This window comes from Mytilus trossulus, chromosome 2 (assembly GCF_036588685.1).
Source record: "Mytilus trossulus isolate FHL-02 chromosome 2, PNRI_Mtr1.1.1.hap1, whole genome shotgun sequence".
Lineage (NCBI taxonomy): Eukaryota > Metazoa > Mollusca > Bivalvia > Mytilida > Mytilidae > Mytilus > Mytilus trossulus.
Genome location: NC_086374.1, coordinates 51,513,190 through 51,532,627, shown reverse-complemented (window position 1 = coordinate 51,532,627; position 19,438 = coordinate 51,513,190).

Below are 19,438 nucleotides of genomic sequence, written 5' to 3'. Positions count from 1 at the left end.
CATTTGATCAATTAAGTGGAAATATTTCACTATCTTTTTGAGTCTATTTAAGAAGTTAAGTAAAATGATAGGAGCTATCAATAACTTTTGTCATGTTCACTTCCTTGTTACGTCAGCTTTGGTCGGATGCTGTCGAGTTGACATCTTATGATATTTCTTCTTTACTTAATGGAGACATAATCAATATGTTTATTTCCTTATGATACCAGCTAAAAGAATGATGAAAGTATGATTTAAAAAAGGAAATCGACTTAAACTGTTCTCAACATAGACCGAGGAAGATTAATTTCCATTCCATAAATATTAAATGAAAATAATTACTATTCTTATTAAATCTACTGAGCTGGATAATTTGAAAACTGTATCCTGTATTTCTGGTTTGTGTTAATGATTAAGAAATTATGAATAAAATATGGAGATTTTGGAACAAAAAGTCATTTTATTTTAAAAAGAATAACAATGTACAAATAATAACATGACATTAGTTATTTTGATTGGTTAACTGCTATCTCGCGTCATTCTGAAAGTAGTCTTCATTTAAGGTAGCACAACACAAAGACTTTTTTACTTCAAATCTACAAACTTTAAAATGCTGCTAATTTCTTATGACTGCATATAGATTAATAAAAGAGGTATATATGAATAGATAAAAAACTAAAATTTTAAATTAGTGCAATATTTTTGTTATGTAATCATTATATAATAAATTATAACGCAACTAGTAGCAAAATCTTTGTCAGTTCACTTGAATGAATTTAGTTCTGACACCTCTTTAACTACACAAGAAATTTTAACATAATCTAAATCAGCACAGCAGGAGCTACAAAAGGGTGTCTCAAATTATTGCTATCGTATTCCATTTTCTCATAAATCTGTAATTAGTGTTAACATTCTTTCCACATAAATGTAGAGATTGATTGATTAGGTGTAAAATTTGATCTATACATTCTATTAAAAATCTGAGACACCTTTTTATAGATTATGACTCTAGGAACGACATATCATTAAATCAACCCTCTCGGGATTTCTATGAAGAAACTAATGTCAATTGAAGGTGGAAATTTCTTTTAGACACAGTTAAAATTATAATTGATTACATATCTGTTGTATAAAATTAACATTGCATTAATTTGAAAGAGTAATCTGTGAGCTTTCCGTAAATTCCTCTTTTATTAATTTACAAGTATGATAAAGAAAGTTACAACATTTTAAAACTGGGAAATTGGCTTTTAACCCTCTCGTCCAGACCTATCAAAAATCGATAATTATGAGGGCAATGAATTGAAATTATATCAAGTTATTAAAGACAATGCTTAAGTTCTACGTTTTGGCTCAGATGCTGTTATTATCTCTAAAATGGAATACCAAATTAAACATTTAGCTTCTCTTCTAATCTCCGTAACGTTGTTATGTGTGTGACATCATAGAAAATACTTTTGAATAAAATTTATCTGTAAAAGACAATAATGATAGAACAATCAGTATAATAAATCAAATAACACATAGCTGAGTGGGTAATAGAGCAGATTGGTACCCCTCGAAAGAGCATTGGCAACCTTGGCTTCGTCGGGATTGACGTTCAACAATAAAGTGCAAAGGTAAATAAAAGAAAAAAAATGATAGAAATCGTGTTTTAATAAACCTAGCAAAACTAATTTAATTATAAGTATTGCGTGTTTATTTAGAAATTTTAATGGTTCTTAAGGCGTTGACAGTGCTTAAAGTTTAGGAATGAAGCGTGGCACTTAATGTACTTCGGACAACACGCGCGTTTTCATTAAAATACATTTTTAAATGAAGAAATAGTCAATTTTTATATAAAATAAAAAGTATTGTATAGCAAAATTGAAAATAGACATATAACTTTTTCAGATTAGTAAAATTTGTAATTCAATTTTATTCTTTTCCAAAACAAAAGATTAAAAGCAAATAGTTTAGTTTATACAAAACTAACTAGGTTGAACAACAAGATATGCATCCCAACTCCGCACAGTAAGTAGTTCCTAAACAGTATCATAATAAGCTGGAAGTATGACTTTGTTTCCAATATGTTTCGTTCCCGAGTGTATCACCAGCCCAGTAGGCAACACCGAAGTGTTGACATGAATATCAATTATATGGTTATTTTTATAAATTTCCTGTTCCAAATCTTTGAATTTTTGAAAAAAAATAAGGATTTTCTTATCCCAGGAATAGATTACCCTAGCTGTATTTAGCCCATCTTTTTTGGAATTTTGGATACTCATTGCTCTTCGACGTTGTACTTGTTTGGCTTTATATCTATTTTGATCTGAGCGTCTTATGTAGACGAAACGCGCGGGTGGCGTATTAAATTATAATCCTAGTACCTTTGATAACTATGTAGGCTGAATAGGATTTTTTGGTTATTTGGTAGTTCGTGGAGAGTAGTTTCAGACATATTGCCTGTACCAAGTCAGAAAAATGACAGTTCTTGTCCATTCGTTTTTGATGCGTTTTGTTATTTGATATTGCCATGTGATTATGGACTTTCCGAATTGATTTTCCTCTAAGTTCAGTATTTTTGTGATTTTCTTTTTTTTATCGGCAATCTCACCACATCATGTTTATATTATTCATAAACTGTAACAAATTTAATATTGTTAAAACACTGCGTCTCTTTTTTGGATTGTCCTCAGCGTTCTGTTTTGAATTATTTTGTATTACAGACATATTGATATGTTCAAAGACAACCTTAAATGAAAACAATAGTATTAAATAAAGGATACAATTAAAACGCATATTCAAATCTCAAAACAAAACCTACAAGCATCAACAGATTGGCAACAATAAAGTGTTCCAGTAGACAATCGCAAAATATATCAAACGAATGAGGCGTAGGTTTTTTAAAAGCTTAAGTATTTCCTTATATCCTTCTATCATACACCCTTGTCATCGTCCTTTATAAACCATGACTTATGAATCGTATAAGTCAGAATTACGAAAGTACGAAAAATTTGTAGAGATGAATTGTTGTCAATTCGTTTGATGTGTTTTATCTTTTGATTTTGCAATTGGGACTAGGGACTTTCCGTTTCGAATTTTCCTCGAAGTTCAATATTTTTGTAAATTTTACTTTTAATGGTACTATATTACTTATAAGTATTAAATGCCTTCAGTTATAAGTCTGTTTGACTAGCAGCACATATTAGTATTGATATAGTTCATAATTCTTAATATAATAGCGCTGTATCAAGCTACAAGTGTTACACATTTTTGCTATTTGATTTGCAGATAACTGTTAGGATTATTTATGTTTATGTAACGTATATATAGGTACATTGAAAGAATAGCAATTGTTCAATAAATTTAAAAGTCATTTTGAAATTTAGATTCCGAATTTATCAATGATTTGTAGAGATGAATTACAGCTGTGTTGACTGTTAAAAATCAAGTGGTGCATTATACAAGTGAAATGCCCCTTTCTGATCATGCCATAATAGTCACAACTAAGTCAATGTTATGCGTTGTATGTCTAGATCATATGCACACAAAAATTGATACATTTTTTATACCTTCTCTTAAAATTTCGAACAATGTCACTGTCAGAGATGAGTTCACGAAGACTTAAAATATATCTTCATAATTGGACATTTTTATAAGTAGGCCAAATTACACATAGAAAAAGTTGTGATATTATTGTGTTGTTACTACAAAAAAACTTCTTTTTACCACAAAACATTGAAAAGAAATGAAGAAATAACCCCTCAAGTATGCACTACACTATTGTGCTGTAACGTCAGTTTATCACTAATTCTTTACACTGTTTAACATGTTTCCTTTGGTTGCAAGCAATGATCGGAACATATATATTGACTCGTCTCGTAAAATCCGAGATTTTAATCATTTTATATCGAAGAGCCTATTAGATTCATTTCCCGTTAGTTATATGTATATTGTTCCGAGCACTGAAATGATCAAAGAAATGTTTGTGTCTAGGGGTTTTAAAACATCATTGGTAACTTTTGGCCACAGAATATTTGGCTCCTAGGTTGCGGCAAAAGGTTTCCTCAAGTGTTTATGTCTCAAAAATGCACAATAATGTCGTTCTGTATCCATTCATCCTGAATGTACTGACTTTTAAGTCTAGAATGTACTTAAATGAAGAGATTTATTCAACCAAGTAGTAAGGTTTTGAGATGGATCAACTTATTTTTTTTACAAACATAAAAGACTTTTGAATACAAAACGATTGACAATTCACGAGCTGAATTGATTTATAGATTTTCATTTGTAAAATGATTATGAGTTACAGCATTAACAGGTTGTATCTGATCAAATAAGTAAGGCTTACAGCTAATGAACGATTCCTTTTTTTTTTTAATTTAAAAAGAGTTGATATATATAACAGAGTTTAAGAACATCAGTTGTTCGACCTGTTAGTCAAATACGTTTTGTTTAAATATACTTTTTCACTTTTTTGGTCTTTTGGAAAATGTTGTTTGTGCTGTTTTTAGACCCTTCTACAACGAAATTTGTTTGACATGCACACGTATAAAAATTGCGGTTTTTATACAACGCAATCATAGGTTTGAACGTAGTTTTCAATTTAGACTCGTTTATATATATATATATATATATAACATAATACATAATAAAAGCTGTAGAAGCTTTTCGTGGCTTAAAACCATAAACTAAAGACATTAATTCATTACACTTTTGAAAAATAAAGAACTAACAAGGACAGTAATACTGCTATGTATTTCCATACATATACAAATAAGAAGATGCGATATGATTGCCAATGATGAAAAATGTAATACCCACCAAATTCGTCCAAATTAAGTGGAATTAGGCAATCAAAGGCAAACATACAACTTTCAACCGTGACATAGATATGTAAGGCTTATCATGCGTCTTCTGATGTGCAGAAAACACATATATAGCCCTATTTCATTTTATTTTGTTATATTACAATGTATCAATTACTTAAATTAAAACTTAATTAAAAAAAAATTACTTCATATTATTACGAAGCAACATGACATTTTTCTATGATATTTTTTTTCATTATGAAAAATTCTATGTGATGATAAAGATTTAAACATTTTACACCTTTTTATTTACTTGGTGTACACGAACAATGACTAAGATTAAAATTCGAAATGTTTGTGGTATGTTTGCAACTATTCCTACAGGTTTAAATTTGATTAAAGCTTTACTATATATACATGTAATTAAAAATAACTTTCCTGTATTTTAATTTTAATGGGAAATATAAATATAGAGATCAGTTTCTTGACCTAGGTAATTGGAGTCATGTCTTGGGTATTTGAAATGAAAAAAACTTTCTTTGTTAGGAACGACATTATTTCCAATAACAAAGACATGATAATTAAATTTATTGACGTTTTGAGGTTGGTGAGGTCGATAAATTGATATACAAATAAATAGTAGGTACATTTGTACTTAATTGTTGATAACAATGCGTCCTTATGGTATCATTTATATATGTGTAGAACTTCCCATGCGGGGGTGTTGCTATGCTTTAAATTGATAGGCGGATTTAAAACAGAGAAAAAATGATTACGGTAAATACATGTTTACAATTGTCTTTTTTTAAGTTGCAAGCGCTGAATCCCATATTTCACGAAAAGTATCGATCGATTGTCAGTTTCCCTCAACCACAAGAAGACGTTTTCAGTGCTTCGTTTTGATAAACACTTCTCAGTTTTTATAGTCTCATATTCTGAGAGTTGTTGGTTCATGTTTCTGGTGTTGGGAATGATAATGAGTGAGGTACTCAAGTAAGAATGTACTTGTGTTTAAGAATGAGACCTATTGTCATTTAGAGTTATTGGTTTAAAGGTTAATTGTGCCTCGAATAGTGATTTGGTCAAGGGGGTGATATATCGAAAGGTTCATGCATTTATTCAAAACAAAATTGTCTGTAAGTTTTTTCATAAAATCTGCTATACAGCCTTACATCATATGAATAAAACATCTTGCTTACATTATTAGACTAAACCTGAAACTAACTGTGAGCTTATGCTGACTAATCAATTGGTTTTCTTGTAAATTAAATACCTTTTATATTGGTATATTTAAACACATAATGGCCAGCTATAAAAAAAAATGACGCATTTGCATCACGATTCCTGAAATTTATTAATATAAAAAAAGAAGATGTGGTATGGTTGCCAATGTGACAACTCTTTACCAGAGACCAAATGACAAATAAATTAACAACTTTAAAAGGTCACCGTAGGGCTTTCAACAATGGGCAAAGCCCATACCGCATTTTCAGCTATAAAGGCTCCGAAATGCATGATTTACCGAGTGGATGTATTTTCATATCCCTTGCTGGTTCAGATTTTATTACTGATATCTCTTTATCTCTCCTAGTTTTATAATGTAAATCAAGCTTTAAAAGTTTCAGAAGGACAACACCCACCACGACACAGCCGAATGAATATCATAATTACAATGTATCAGATATAAAATAGTTGATGTAATACACTTTGAAAACATATATTTAATTAACTTGAATAAAGTGGTAAGAACGTATACCTGATAGGTGAGTGGTTAATTGGTACAAAAGAGCACCTGTGGTTAGATTTATTATCCCGTGAATTTAACTCATTTTTTCCAAAGTTAGTCTGCTAAGAGTGGATATTTGTAATAAAGAATAAATTTGTGTGCATATTCATTATTTAATTCATTTACGTCATAGTTTTTCCGGCATTTTGTGTTTTAGATATAAGCCACGTTTATCAAGCATGTGTCAAACAATAAGTAAAATTATTATTTGAACAAAAAAAAAATCTATCATTATAAATTATATAGCAGAGCTATTAAAAGAAGTGTCACGATATAGACAATAAACCATTTATCAATATTTTTAATCGAAACATTATTATTATTTTTTAAATTGCAACGAAACGTTTATTGTAAAATGTCAAAAGAAGCAATTTACTGTTTCAGGTTATAAAACAATTAATATCCGATTTGCATAAAAAGTTGTATTTGTTTAATGATATTATTTAACAAAATAATGTTTAATTGTTAAAATGAACTTAATGAAAGTTTTTTTTTTTACAATAACAAAGTCATGATAATTAAATTTATTGACGTTTTGATGTTTGGTATGGTCGATAAATTGATATACAAACAAATAGTAGGTACATTTGTACTTAATTGTTGATAACTATGCGTCCTTATTGTATCATTTATATATGTTTAGAACTTCCCATGCGGGGGTGTTGCTATGCTTTAAATTGATAGGCGGATTTAGAACAAAGAAAAAATGATTACGGTAAATACATGTGTACAATTGTCTTTTTTTTTAAGTTGCAAGCGCTGAAGCCCATATTTCACGAAAAGTATCGATCGATTGTCAGTTTCCCTCAACCACAAGAAGACGTTTTCAGTGCTCCGTTTTGATAAACACTTCTCAGTTTTTATGGTCTCATATTCTGAGAGTTATGGGTTCATGTTTCTGGTGTTGGGAATGATAATGAGTGAGGTACTCAAGTAAGAATGTACTTGTGTTAAAGAATGAGACCTATTGTCATTTAGAGTTATTGGTTTAAAGGTTAATTGTGCCTCGAATAGTGATTTGGTCAAGGGGGTGATATATCGAAGGGTTCATGCATTTATTCAAAACAAAATTGTCTGTAAGTTTTTTCATCAAATCTGCTATACAGCCTTACATCATATGAATAAAACATCTTGCTTTCATTATTAGACTAAACCTGAAACTAACTGTGAGCTTATGCTGACTAATCAATTGGTTTTCTTGTAAATTAAATACCTTTTATATTGGTATATTTAAACACATAATGGCCAGCTATAAAAAAAAATGACGCATTTGCATCACGATTCCTGAAATTTATTTATATAAAAAAGAAGATGTGGTATGGTTGCCAATGAGACAACTCTTTACCAGAGACCAAATGACAAATAAATTAACAACTTTAAAAGGTCACCGTAGGGCTTTCAACAATGGGCAAAGCCCATACCGCATTTTCAGCTATAAAGGCTCCGAAATGCATGATTTACCGAGTGGATGTATTTTCATATCCCTTGCTGGTTCAGATTTTATTACTGATATCTCTTTATCTCTCCTAGTTTTATAATGTAAATCAAGCTTTAAAAGTTTCAGAAGGACAACACCCACCACGACACAGCCGAATGAATATCATAATTACAATGTATCAGATATAAAATAGTTGATGTAATACACTTTGAAAACATATATTTAATTAACTTGAATAAAGTGGTAAGAACGTATACCTGATAGGTGAGTGGTTAATTGGTACAAAAGAGCACCTGTGGTTAGATTTATTATCCCGTGAATTTAACTCATTTTTTCCAAATTTAGTCTGCTAAGAGTGGATATTTGTAATAAAGAATAAATTTGTGTGCATATTCATTTTTTAATTCATTTACGTCATAGTTTTTCCGGCATTTTGTGTTTTAGATATAAGCCACGTTTATCAAGCATGTGTCAAACAATAAGTAAAATTATTATTTGAACAAAAAAAAATTCTATCATTATAAATTATATAGCAGAGCTATTAAAAGAAGTGTCACGATATAGACAATAAACCATTTATCAATATTTTTAATCGAAACATTATTATTATTTTTTAAATTGCAACGAAACGTTTATTGTAAAATGTCAAAAGAAGCAATTTACTGTTTCAGGTTATAAAACAATTAATATCCGATTTGCATAAAAAGTTGTATTTGTTTAATGATATTATTTAACAAAATAATGTTTAATTGTTAAAATGAACTTAATGAAAGTTTTTTTTTTAAACAGAAATAAAAAAGGATTCTAATATGACGTCCTTATTTCGCTTTGTTAACAAAGCCGTGTTCTAATGAGCACAAAAAATATGCTTGACACATGCGCAAGAACTTACTGCTTATATTAACGTTATTTCCAACGTTATCCTTTAAAAGATATACATTTAGGCAGCTAACATAAACTTTTATTACATATTTTTATGAAACAACATATATTTATCCTGCTAGTAGTTTTTAAACTTATCAAATATGAAATGAAATGCACAGATTCCCCGAGAAGGAAACGGGAACAGCCAAACATTTTTACGGTAATTTCGTACGCTTCGACCTATAAAAATACTATATTTGTCCTATTAGAATCGAAATAATTCCTTCATGTCATGCTCTATGCTCATTTTAACATGGGTAGGCATTATATTTGACAACATTTTACACCTCGCTAACGCTCAGTGTAAAATATCGACAAATATAATGCCTACCCATGTTAAAATGAGCATAGAGCATGACATGGAGGAATTATTTATTAATTGAAAACGTGCATTAAGAAGCAACATAATGTCCAAAAAAGGTGAAAATTAATACCTGTAGACAATGATTACATGAAAATGTTAATTAAAAAAATATAATGTGTGTAACAATATGTAAAAGATATAAATGTAGATCTAAATGGCAAAAATAAATGCCAGAAAATACATACTTGTATGGTACAATCTAACACGATTAGCTAACTAAAGCTTGCCAAGAATGACAACAGATTATCTGCTAAAAAATGCTATCTAATTTGTAGGGTCACTTCTCCTCATAAAGAAAAAAATCAAAATCATAATGAACTCTTTTCCTGTCAAACTAAAATACTTGTGTTTATTTTTTAAGTCCAATTTTTGAAGAACAGTTCAAAGAAAATAGAACATAAAATGATGACACGTCGTTAGATTTTGGTATACCTAGCGCTTATACCATACCTGTTAATAACATTTACAGGTAATCATGCTAAGTACATATAAACTGTAAAAATGTTGACATTTTTTAGTTGATTAACAGCATTTCAGTGTAGTTTGACTAAATTAGCATTTAACAGGATTAGTATTATTGAACCTCGATTCATTATATCAATCGTATATGAAAAACAAGAATACAAATCAATAGATTAAATATTACTTGTTAATTCATATGTTAATTTATAGTTAAACGATACAATTAATTATATACACACAAAAAATTTAACATTGATACTAACAAATAGACTAAACGAACTTTATATGTATATCATTTGCATCTACCAATAATTCAAAATTCAATGTTTACTGTGAAGGAGGTCATTATTCGTATGTTCTTAGTTTATATTTTCAATCAGTACATACTAAGTTTTCTATTTACCTTAGTAATTGATGCCTTCTTATTAATTAATTTTTTTTTTTTTTCATATGTGCAAATTCCTTTTTTATTTTCTGAAGACTATTCTCACTTCAGTTGGATTCAATCTATTTTGTTTTGGATAAGTTTTAAATTGTGTCACATTTAGCTCCAGTTTGGGTCATTTGTAATCGTTCTTCAAATCCATCAAGAGAATTAATCATGAAAAATTATTAAAAAGTTATATCACAGAAATACTGAACTCCGAGGAAAATTCAAAACGGACAGACCCTAATCAAATGGCAAAACCAAAAGAACAAACACATCAAACGAACGCACAATCATTTTCATATTCCTCACTCAGTACAGGCATTCTCTTTTGTAGAAGATGGTGGTTTGAACCTGATTTTATAGCTAGTCAAACCTCTCACTAGCATGACAGTCGCATCAAATTCCATCTTTCGTGACGTATTTAAAATCGTTTCGGACATTACATGACAAACTCTTAAACTTGTTTGAATCTTTTCCCCTATAACTGGTCTTGTTAGTTATATCCTAGATTATGCAATTTTAATTACATGATCTTTATATGTATTTAAGTGCCAGTCTGCCTAAAAATCAGGCAGTGGTGAAAACATCACCAAAAAAAACCACCCAATTTGACATTGATTTCAGTTCATAAAATGTAGTTATGCACATGCTATCATTCTAACCAAGTTATTTGATATTACCAGACACACACAAACGAAAGACCAATTATTTTTAACTTAGGATGATAGTTAGTATTAAATAGCATGATTAGCTCGGTGGGTTTTTTCTGACCATGTTTTGATTTTTACCTAAATTGCCTGATTCTTACAAAGACTGGCACTTAATGTTAAAAAAATATTTTGCTATTTGGAATTTATTTAATTTAAAAGAAAATATTGAAGGAATAATGTTGTCACATTGTAAGATTTAATAAATTTTTTATCTTTAAAATCATTATTAAGACTACATGTCAATATATTTTCGTTGTTATTTTTTGTTGTTGTTGTGTCTGTTTTAAACTTCTATTTTGTGATGTATATGTGAAACTTTAATAGTGTCCTGAAATTACAATTTATTGAGTAAAAGAATACTTGTAAGTTAATGGTAATACATGAACATCTGTATTTTCTCAACTTAATTTATTCGTTGTAGTAAAGTACTTTTAAGACAGATATATCAAAATTTTAGAATGATTTACACTTTCGAATTCTCCGTATGGACAATTTAATTTTAAAATGTCTTTTAATTAATTCAGGTTGACAATTTCTGATATTATTTTTCTAACTTTCAGTCAGGACCAATACTTTACTACAACCAAACTGAGTACTTTCATATCCTTGATTGCAATGTTATATATCAAACATGACGAAATAAATTTGGAAGGTGTATAAGAACAAATGTGCAAAAAGGTCACTGTCATCACTAAGGAAAATGTGATATTTGGTCAATTATCGCAAGGCGGTAAAGTTTAGTAAATTAAAGTTAGTTTTATTTGGATATACCATAACAGGTATCAAATCCACGCGTACGTTGACATCAGAAAACTGTCGAATAAATAACTTTATCATTAACATAAAAGTTATATCCACTAAAAACACGATTCATTATTTATTTCGTGTGTGTGCTTTTTTTTATTTTCTGATTCATTTGTATATTTCGGAGTTTAGGGTGGCGTTCATTTCCTTGTACTAGTATACAATTTTGTGTAGGCGCTAGCTGAGGTCCTTTTCGAGAACGAAATGAATTGAGACATAACTAAATATGTATTCCTATTCATTGATGAACACTAAGGTTCTAACCCTTGTCGAAACCTATATTTTGGTATTGTTCATAGGCATGTTTGTTTTCAGAAAGTGTATGAAGTCTTTCACCTTAATCTATTTGATGTTTATTAATGTCTTTCCTTTTTCTATAAGGAAAGAACTTACTGTATTTCTTCTGATTATTATTATTATTCTTTCCGCCAAACTTTAACGAAATTTCCCAAAAAAAGTACGCGACATGTTGAAATTATATTAGGTATCTTTTGGTGAGGGCACGACCCCGTAACATTTCCTTTATAGCGACTATTTCCCCTAACACCGAAAACCTTGTTATCATTCTAACTCCATAACCATAATAGGTAGAAAAGAGGGTGGGATTTGTTCAGGTACAGACCCTGGTTCTTCGTTACATTTGAATCGAAAAGATTCAACGACTCATTATGCCCCTTTGAAATTTAACCAATGTCGGTTGGCCACTAAAACTTAAAAACCGAAAGTTGTAGCCACCTAGGATCATCATCAATGAGCATCAATTCACGTGACCATGAAAATTAACCTAAGGTTAAAAGTCAAGGTCATGACCTAGATTTTGGCCTTAGCTTGTTATCGAATTTACTCAATAACCGTAAAAGATGGCTGATAAAATGTGACGGAGAAAATGTGTTTCTGGGCGAGATCTACATTTGTTATGTAGGTTCACAATAATGGGACCAACTCTTATGGAACTAAGGCACCAAAACTGTTTTTGAAGTCCGACATGATGATTGTATGCTTATAACTCAAAAGTGGTTAGAGATAGAAAGAAACTTTGAAATGCAAAAATGTTAAGCATAATTAGACCTACAAATTAATAAAAGAAAAAAGGAAATACCTTTCAATTGTTCATGAACAAGTGACTTTTTAATTGATTGATCTTTTAGTCTAAGGAATATGCTTAGTTAAAAATTGTAATATAAATGTTTACCGCGAGTACTCTTTCGTCATTATTTTCTGTTATTTTGTCAATTTGTTTTGTGCTTTGCGTGTCCATTTGATTAGCCAAGCCTTTTCATCTCGTTTTTTTTTCTTTCAATTTTTACCTATATTGTGCTTTCCATTGTTAGAAAGGGTTAGCCGTCCACACATGTAGAACGCTGCAATATTGTGTATGTGCCTCTACCTTTCTTTTTAAGAACATTAAACAGACCGTTGGTTTCCTCGTTTTGATTGCTTAACAATATGTAACGTGGATTTCTTTTATAGCTGAACATACGGTTAAGATTATGCGTCTTCGTCATTTTGTCTGAATTATCCTGAATATTGAGTAGAAAGAATAGTTCGCGTCACTCAAATTATCTTGCTTTTGTGTCTGAAAAACAGTTCATTTCAATAACGGAATATTTTTTTCAATATTCCGCATACACAATTGTTATTGGTTTTTTTTGATAGCATCACTTTAACCAGTACTATTTAAGGAATGACTGTAATATTTTTTCTGTCTATAAAGAAATAACATAAAAAATGTGGTGCACACTGAATAACGCGCGTAGCTGGTTATTTAAAACTGTGCACCACATTTTTTATGTTATTTCAGATAGACAGAAAAAATATTGCAGTCATTTCTAAATTCCATTTTAAACAGTAGAAAACCATAAAAAAAATAACCTTGATGACGTCACGGTCACATGACTAAATTATGTCTATGGGCTCATAATAAAATAACGTCAGCCATTCAGAAGACGCGTTACATCCAAAATTAAATTATATAAAAAATAAAGTGTTGCCGTCTGCGTCATATAAGTTTGAAATTCATAATTACAACTTTCAAGCAGGCAATCGACACGGCGGTACGTTTTTTTTCACTCGACATTTGACAAGTAACTGAAAACAAAATTATATTGCCCATTACATTTCAAAGTAAATAAAACGAAAAAGTTCATAGCAATTATTTATAATCTTTAATCAATACTTTTTGAACCGTATTTCGAAATCAATTAAAATGACAAATTGCATTTTACATACATCCAATACATTTTTTAATTAGTTTCGTATCTTTTAAATTGTTGTATCTCTGACAGTATAAATGCTACATATATCAATATTTCAATACTTATATTTAGATTAATAATTTCTAAATGCAAGCATTATTTCATAAAAATCATAAATATTATCAAATTTTGTATAAATTCACTCATTTATCAAATTATGATCAGATAATTGCTTATAATTAATTCCGTCAACAAAATAAGTAAGGTCTTAAATCTTAGAAATATCCTGCATATGCAACATACAATAAAAGTATACACCGAGTACGGTGCCACAAACATATATTTATGATAAAACCTTCACTTGAAAAAAGAAGTTTGAGAAGGAAAATGTGTAAATTATTTCAAAGCTTTAAAATCAAGTTTATCAATGATTAATGAGAGAACATAAAGGAATGAAATGATCATTTTACATTTTCGAATTAGTTTGAGTAATGAGTTTTAATTGATATTTAAAATAACTTTATTGTACTGTAATGAAACATTGATGAACTTCCTGACATGGTTTACAGTTTCTGAATCTACATCATTATTTGTATTTATTACTTATTTTCAATGAAACGACCAGTTACTCAGCTGGCATAACGTTATTTTAAAACGAGACAAAATAGAATATTTAATATGAAATGAACATTTCAGGATTATGATTGTGAGAAACAACTTGTGAAATATGATGATGATACGCTTGATTTGGATATATTCGGCTTTTATAGCAATAGTATTAGTCTCGATTGCAGGTAGGTGTTTTTATTTTTTACAAATCTACAGTTGATAATTTATCCTTTTTTATGGATCTTAAGTAACTAGCGCTTCCTCTACATCAGACTCATCAGTGACGCTCAGATTTCATTTCAATTGTGCTATAAATTGAAATTAATTATTTCAAACAAGGTATACATGTTACTGTAACTTTACCTTTGTTCTACTTCAAAGCAAAATTTAATAGAATTATTAAAGATGTTCTATGTAGTTATTTTATAAATTAGTTTTGACCAAAAAAATGATCATGACATAAATCAATTAGTTTCTAAGTTACAATATCCATTAGTGACTATTTAATATGATACCTACATTGTATATTGAACTTGTTTGTTTTAGATTGATATCTTTCACAAATCCATAATAATTAAGATATACCGTTCGTATTTTTATGCGAGAGCAAGATATTTTGTCATTAAAACATTTAATATGTGTTGCAAATAAAAATAGTAAATTGCTATATAACATATCTCATAAAATTTCTTTCAGCAATTAAAAACATATCTTAACTATGTATGGGGTCACATTCTATGTATATTGTTTATCAAATTAAGTTAATCCCTACTGAATTTTCCATTTCTTTTAGTGATTGATGCCTTCGTATACCTTATTTAATTCTTTTTTTTATCATTTTGTTTCATCCAAAATATTTTAGAAAGAAAAAAATGTCCTCTCATGATTATGCAACTTCTTCATCCTCACCCCAGACCACAATTTTTTTTAGGTGGGTTTTTATTTAAGAAAAAAAAATATAGATTTAAAAATAAATATCCTTCATGCTTCTTCTCAATAAAATAGACTTAAAAAATATTTTCAGTGTAAAGTACAACCCAAATTTTGTCAATTTAACGGAACTAAAAACAACTGAAATACAAGTTGGAAATTAAGATAGCTATAATACCAGGTTTAATCCATTATTTTCTTCCAAATGTTTGTACCACAATTAATATTTATATATAACACACAGAATAATGTTGTGTTTCGCATTGGTTTTGATTGAGACTACTATTCCGGAAAGTCAATGCGTATCACAACAGTATTTTAACTGACAATCATTTGAAAAATGATCATTCTAAAAATAATCATACTATATCCACTATTTGCACTACATGTTTAGCATAAAGTGAAAAGAAAACAGTAGCTTTTTCATTTAAAAATGATATAAATAAAAGCAATAGTGATATACCGCTGTTCAAATCTCATAAATCCATGGACAAAAAACAAAATCGGAGTAATAAAATCGAGGGAAACGCATTTAATATAAGAGGAAAACAACGACATTAAACTAAAATGTAACACACACAGAAACAGGCCGAGCATCAGACAAAATCACACGAGAATAACTAATAAAACATCAAAACCAAATACATGAATTTGGGATAGACAAGTACCGTGACACGTCTTATCACAATCCGAATTTACACTAAAAAAATAAGAGAAAACAAACGACCCAACATTAAAATGTAACACACACATGTACAGAAACGAACTATAATATACCAATGGCCATATTCCTGACTTGGTACAGGACATTTTTAAGGGAAAAAATGGTGGGTTGAACCTGGTTTTGTGGCATGCCAAACCTCGCACTTTTATGACCATGTGAAATATAACATCAAAATGACAACACAACACCACAGGACTACAATATAAATAAATTGGAGAACACAATTGACAAAGAATCACATGAACAACAGCCAACAAAAGGCAACAAGTTCAAAATATTAATACGCCAGAAGTGCATTTTGTCCACATAAGACCTACTAGTGACGCCCAAATAAAAAGTTTGAAAGCCGAAACAAGTAAAAAGTTGAACAGCATCGAGGACCAAAAGATCAAAAAAGTTGTGCCAAAAACGGCAAGGGTTTTCTGTTAGTTACCAGAACATCCCTATTATTTAGAATAATTTATATTTTTGCAAACAGTAAATTTTATAAAATGACTATACAAATGATGTACATGATAAAACTGAAGTGTTAACTAATTACAGGAAACAACTGAAATACATTACATAACCAGACATTTGCAACACAAAAAGTAGACACATCCGAATAAGTTTTAACCTCAACGCCAAGTGACGTCATATTTGAAACTGTAAAAAATGACAAAAAAAATGAAAAATGACGTCACATTAGAATGAATAAGATAGAATAAGGATTGATTTGTGATTATATTTGAACTGAAATACTGATATTGCATTTAATAACAATGCACAGTTCAATACATATAGATAGAAAACTAAGGTAGCAATTAACTATATTATAAAGCTATGTCCGTTTTTGTTTTGAATCTAACTTCAAACGTAAAATATCGTACTGATTACATTGAACAAAATCAAATCTAATAAATGAAGGCGGTGATTTTTTCTGTTTACCATAACACATAAATATAATAGAAAAAATCCGATGAAAATTACAAATATAACATTAAACATTTAAACTTAATACATGAATTTGGGATAGAAAAGTACCGTACCACGTCTTATAATAATGCGAATTCACACTCAGCAAAACAGTCACAATCGTGAATAAGTCACGTTTGGTTATTAAAAGATTAGACGACATAATGACAAAGCACAATCTACCATGTGGTAAAAATGTCCTCAGCTAGTTTGGTCAAAGACATCGTATGGATCCACCAATTCGTGATGATGTCCATAAAATTTACGGAGTGTCAATTTTAATCTGACCTCCTCATAACTTTGTTGGAGCAGTTTCTGCGTTAGGAGCACACTTATGTACATGAAGTCCGTATAGTGTGAATAAGCACGAGAATAACGTATCAATTTTGATATGTAAACACCATACGAAGAGGCAGAGGGTATGGTACTGCTGAGAAATGGGAAATTGATAATTGGGAATTTGAAATCGTCCCGTTTATCATAGATTTTCGTGTGAAGTCGTCCATCTACGTCAATATTGAGGAAAAGATCAAGGTATGAAGCAGTCTTTCTAGTATCAGTACTATCCTTAATTTCAAGTTCACTGGGATATATGAGATGTAAGTATTGGCTGAAATATGAGTTATTCAATGATAGAACATCATCAATATATCGGAAAGTAAAATTAAAGAATTTCGCAGGGTGCTTTTTCTTTTTGTCTTTTGGAAGGTTCTGAATGAATTCTGCTTCATACGAGTACAAAAAAAATCAGCCAGCAGGGGTGCACAATTAGCACCCATTGAAATACCGACTGTCTGTTAAAATATAATCCTCCAAACTCCACAAATATATTGTCGATCAAAAAGTCTAGCATTTTGATAATATCATCTTCAGTATATTTTCTGGAAGATTCTGTGTGATTCTTCACAAAACATGAATTATTGTATCCCAAACCAAAAAAATTGTATCTACGATTTTCATTTTTATAGAAAAAGCTCTGTTTAATGAGATGGTGTAGTCGCTCTTTCAACTGAGCATGGGGAATAGTAGTATATAGCGTAGAAAAATCAAAAGTTTTTATGTTGCTTCAAAATTGCAAAGATTGTGATCGAAGGTTAAGCAGTAGATCTTTAGAATTTTTGAGAAATCCACATCTGGTTAACACCACTGGTAGAATATATCTCCTCACAATATTTTTGAAGCCCATCTTTAAATGTCAAAAGAATATTAGGCAGTACTTTAGAAAGGTGTTTAGTCGAACATTTCGAAAACCTAGCTATGTATCGTTCTTTATATGGAGTTTTGTGTAACTTAGGTATCCAGTATAAAGAAGGCGAGTTTTCTTCGTTTGATGTTGATACCAAAAGAAAGAAGGACAGATTATGATTTAAGCTCTGTAGTGAGACATTGCAAATAATATTTTTTTACATATGAAGACAATATTATTGGAGGTTTTATCTGCTGGAACAACGACATATTTGTCATGCAAAGAGGATAAAGCATCCACAATCTCCGGATTCATGAAAGGATTAGAAACTCTAGTACGCATATTACATCGGAGTTGTTGTATGCGCCTCTGAATGCATTTTCGAATAGCTTTGATCCATTCAGACAAAGTGACAAGTTTTGGTTCGTCTGGTTCGCGCTTTACCCATTTTCTTGCATAGTCCTCAACTGCATCCATCAGTAACTTGAAATTCTTTGATTGGATGGGGGAATCTATCTTCTGGTCCCTTGGCTAACAACTCTCTTAGTTGTTCATTGGTAACGATGTCAAGGTCACCAGTAATAATATGACCAGTTGGACTGTAATTATATTGTGACGATGCACATCAGCAATCCGGAGGCTTGGATTTTGTATCTTTGAGGTTTAAAGCCTCTAAAACTCTCTTGTGGTTGAAAATCTTGGATGCAATAGACTTGGTGTAAGTATAAGAAATAACAGGTGTAGCTTTATTTTCGAAGTAATCAGGTATAGTTTTTTGTACAGATTTTTTAAAAAGATTTTTGAAAAAGATCGGAAATTACTTTGTGTATTTATATAACGGTCATACTCGTAAATACATACGTTCACATTAAGAAATCTAATTGAATATCAATAGATAAACATATCCATAACCAAAATAAGTATATTAAAAAAGGAGTTATATTAAGAATTAGAGAACCAGATTTGCCAATTTTAAGGTATAGTGGCTAACAAGATTTTGTGAGGTACACGAAATTGCCCTTAAAACGAGCGCATTGCCTTTTGATGTCCAAAAAGAGTCAGATCAGACATATTTTGACTTTTTTTATGACTGCCTTAGTTTCGAACTAATTTGAATTGATATATTCCAATGAAACTGATTTTGGTTGTA